The sequence below is a fragment of the Ammodytes marinus genome, assembly GCF_949987685.1.
Source record: "Ammodytes marinus genome assembly, chromosome: 5".
Lineage (NCBI taxonomy): Eukaryota > Metazoa > Chordata > Actinopteri > Uranoscopiformes > Ammodytidae > Ammodytes > Ammodytes marinus.
In genome coordinates, this window is record NC_137234.1 from 1,009,876 (window position 1) to 1,014,875 (window position 5,000).

At 35.7% G+C, this 5,000-nt stretch overlaps 1 protein-coding gene across 3 annotated transcripts in view; it reads right to left on the minus strand.

Moving 5' to 3' along the window:
- Positions 1 to 5,000, minus strand: part of LOC307250769 (diacylglycerol kinase zeta-like) — a 50,657-nt gene that overhangs the window by 27,759 nt on the left and 17,898 nt on the right. The gene's annotated exons all lie outside the window — the stretch shown is intronic.

Here is a 5,000-nt window from a genome sequence, read left to right on the forward strand (position 1 = left end):
CACACACACACACACACACACACACACACACACACACACACACACACACACACACACACACACACACACACATACACACACACAGTACAGACAGGTAGTGGATCATGACGGGATATTCACTGATTTTGACAACAAGCGTTCTCCAGAATCACTGACTGCACCTTTAATGCACTAGAACAACCACACTATTTATTCACCACGACATAATACATTGGCTGTGTTGTAAAAGCCCTCCCTCTTACATACTCAACATGTATATACTATATACTGTCTACTTAACCATCCATTGTGTATGCGAGCTTCATCGGTCCATTTACACTGAAGTATACAGACGCAATAAGTAATTCAAAAAAATTGTCGATTGAAAAGACGCAATGTAGGAAAAGCAGACGAGTTTAAACAGATATGTCAGCCTTTCCTGGACTATATAACAGCACTGAAGGGACCTACATGACACCTCGTTGACTTTTTATTTTCAGTTTGACATTTGACATAGAAACCTGTAAAGTAGAGTACGCCATGTTTGTTGTTAATTTTATCTTTTTTTTTATTTTTGTATTCCTTTTTTCAGTCTTTTTTGATGTGTGTATAAAATGTTGGTAACACTTTATAATAACTATCCGTTGTAACTCGTTAATAGATCATTAGTAAACTCTTAATTAATGATTATTAATGATTTGTTAAGTGTTTGTTAGCAGTTTGTTAAGGATTTATAACAATGGTAGATAGTTAATAGCTTAATAATTGAATCAGTTCATCTGGGACGAGGCTGAAATAGGCTATAGACTATACACAGTGCATGGGCAACTGAGGGCAGCCCCATTTTCAAATATTTTTAAATAAACTCAATACACACTGTGCATGCCATGGATTTGAACGTGACGTGATCAGTTAATCTCGGATTACCTCCCAGATGAACTGATTCAATTATTAAGCTATTAACTATCTACCATTGTTATAAATCCTTAACAAACTGCTAACAAACACTTAACAAATCATTAATAATCATTAATTAAGAGTTTACTAATGATCTATTAACGAGTTACAACAGATAGTTATTATAAAGTGTTACCAAAATGTTCATAAAAAACTTTGAATATATTTGTATTTTAAGGGGCTACAACCACCACATTTACAAAACACACTATTTATTCACCACAACATAATGCATTAGCTTTGACATACAGCAGAAATTATGATGAATATAACTTCATGATATCAAGCTAATGGTATTAAGATTTGTATTCAATGAACTACACAACCATCACATTTACAAAACACAACATTTATTCACCACAACATATGTCAACCCCAATTCCCAAAAACTTAGGACGTAATGTAAAATTTGATTAAAACAGAATCTGATAATTTCCTTTTCGACGTGTATCAACTAAATAACAAACACTTCATGTGTATTTGTTTAAACTGATCAACGTAATTGCTTTTTTATAAATAGGCTCAACACAATTTAAAAATTTAAAAATTGCAATGTAGTATAACAAAAACGTACCAATTTTTTCAGAATTGGGGATGAACATCAGTTTTTCACATACAGCATACATGTGACAAAAAAAGAATTTAACAACAAGCAGTCTCCAGAATCACTGACTGTCTCCACTACAACCACCACATTTACTAAACACTCTATTTATTAACCACAACACAAACATACTGCCTTTTAGCCTCGTTCACATACAGCAGAAATGTGACAAAAAATTATTTTGAAGTGTTCTCCAGAATCACTGAATATCCACTACACACACACACACACACACACACACACACACACACACACACACACACACACACACACACACACACACACACACACACACACACACACACACACACACACACACACACACACACACACACACACACACACACACACACACACGTTATTTCTGTGTTCCTTTTTTCAGTGTTTTTTGATGTGTGTGTATAAATGTGTGTGAAGTATTAAATGAACTACAACCACAACATTTACAAAACACACCATTTAATCACCACAACACGGACACACTGCCTTCTAGTTTTCACATACAGCAGAAATGTGCTCCAGCTCTCGAGGTGTGCGTTGTAGCCGTGTGGTCCTATTGGGCAGTAGAAGGCCGGGGGGTTGGGGTAGTAAACAGAGGTCTTTCTGCAGGGTAAGGGTTGTCCTCTCCCGGGCCAGGGGCTGCCCGCTTTGGATATGGTGGAAATCCTTCGTCTTTTCCGCGTGCTTGAAGCTCGGTAACGTCCGTAGGCGGCACAGTCTCCGGAATACACCTGGAAAGGTTTCATAGGTTTGTGCCAAGGATGGGCCGATATGTATGGTTTCAAAATCACTATTGTTTTTACTATTGTAAGGTTTTAGGGTGTTAAAGGCCTACTTCACCAGTGGGAATATGAAGGTGTATTGAACTCTGAGATCCTATGTAGTATAAATATGCAACATTTTTAGAAATAGGTTCATCCTAGCCTGAGAAAAGGCAGAAAAAGTGTTTTATGGTCTCACTGTCTAACCATACATTTTACTAGTGTGACATCACATATGGTGAAATGTAGGAATAGGATTAACGGGACAGCTGGGCCAAGGGAAGACTGAGGGAAGACTAAGGGAAGAAAAACCTCATTCATTATATTATAATAGCGATTCCATAATTATAGAACGCCGCTTCCGTATGGGTGAAGTATTCCTTTTTTAGTTAAAATACTGTCAGAGTATCCTATAATATCCTTTAAGGTTAATATTTATCCTATCGGCCCCCACGCATACCTGTGAAGAGTTCCTTCTTAGGCAGCGAGGGGCTCGTATGATCGGTCTGGACGGGGACCTGAATCTGGTGGTTTTCCTGCTGACTTGGAGACTTGAGGAGGAGCAGGGCATGTCAGGAGAGTATGAAACGTTGCTCTCTAGATCTTCTGCCATTCGCTCTGGTTCGGAGGGCGGGCTCTCATCCTCCTCTGAGCCATCCGATTGGTTGTTAGCCGTCGAGAAGTCGCTGAAATCATCCCCGTCATCTTTAGGGAAGAATTTTAGCGCCAAAAATGAAAAGGGAGGTTTTATATTATGAGACACTTTGAGAATTTGTTTTGAAATGTCGAGAAGAGAGACAAAAAATCAAGAAAAAAAGTCAAAGATTTGAGCGTAAACTCCAGAGTTCCAGACTACAGTAAAGTTGTAAAGACATTGACAGATTCAAACTTCCAGGATCAAAAACTCTTCAGTAAAACGTTGCTAAAGTCTGTGACAGAACAACAGTGTCGGTGCATCTACATGAGGTAAAGCCTTCAGTGATGGCACATGGATTTTATACCTTCTGCTGTACGTCCAGGTTTTTTTCTTAGCAGTAGAATCAACAACTGGCAATCTATCTGATATTTATCTATGTGAAAGTTATGCACTATAACTTTACCGCAGCCTGGAGCTATCGAGTTTATTCGTCACATTTTATTTGGACTTTATCTCGACATTTCCAATTTATTCTCAAAGCGCATAATATAAAAAAAACTCTTGAGGTAATCTTTCTCATCTCGACGTTAAGTTTACTTATGAGTCATTATATATTATTATTTTATATTTAACATATTTAACAGTAACATGGACCGACTGCGGTAAAGTTGGAAAGATATTGATAGATGTGACCTTCTGGTATCAATAATTTAAAAAGTATAATTCCAAAGTAATTTTGGTAAAAATTAGGTTGGAGCCAATTGTCGGCCTTATTTTAGACGATAGCAAAGATGTATCATAACGAGTTATTGATCCTGGAAGTTCACATTTTACAAAATCTTTCCAGCTTTACAAATGTCTGGAACTGAAGGATTTATTCTAAATTTTTTTTCCGACATTTAATTTATTTATATATTTTTTTAGATCGTTCGACTTTATTCGTTTTTTGTTTTTTTCTCGACATATCAACAATTTTTTCTCAAAGTGCGTATTGAAAACTCCTTTCCATGTTTCCCGTACCGTCTGAATGCAGACTACTGGATCGAGAGACAATCCTTCTCATCTCCACCTGCTGTTCCAGGCCCGGGCCCATATCTTCATCTCTCTCCCCGTCCTCCCCCTCCTCTTCCTCAGCCATCTGAATGAGACTGGCCAGGAGCATGGAGGGTCCGAGCAGGTGTGTGTCTATGGTCCGAAGCTTTCCCACTTTCCTTCGTCTGACGGTGAATCGAGGGTTAACGCTCGGAGCCATGGTGCTCGATCGCCTTCTACTGTGACCGGTCCATCTGTTAGGCCTTAAAGAACCGCCAGTGATGTTACAAGGATGCATGGTGGAAAATTAAAATTAAAAATTAAATTAAAAATTAAATGTGAAAAAAATAATTATAAAATAGTTTAGAAAAAGCCAATAGCCTTTTGTAATAACTGGCAATAATGTCATATTTTATAAGACGTTATAACTTGGATACATGATGGAATAAAAAAAAATAATTTAATAAAAAAAAAAATGTAATGTGAAATTATTTTATGAAATCCTTAGAATAAGCTAATAGCCTAATATGTAATAACTGGAGATAATTTAAAAAAATATCTGTTTTTTAAAGTAATAAAAATCGACAATGTAGTAATTTAACTGAAGTCAATAGTGTAATAATAACATTCTAAAACCAATAACGTAAAAGAATAAGGCCCAGGTTGAGAAATAAATCATAAGAAGAAAAAAAAAATCTCCGCCAGTACATAAAAAGATGGTTAAATTTAGTGACTTCCATTATCGGCCAGTTATTACATCTTGGCTTTAACTACATTTTTAAATCACATTCTGCATCTGTGTTAAATTCTGCTTAATCGTAACATTACAGGCTGTAATTAAGGAAATGTGTTTAAGTGGATTATTTGTACGATAATCACTTATTTTTCCACAGTAAAAATATTTTAAACGAAAATAAAAAAATAAAAAATAAAGAATAAAGAATAAAATATAAATATATCAAAAAAAAATAAAAAATAAAAAAAAAATAATAATTTCAATTGTTTAAATTTCTAAATAAAAAATAAAGAA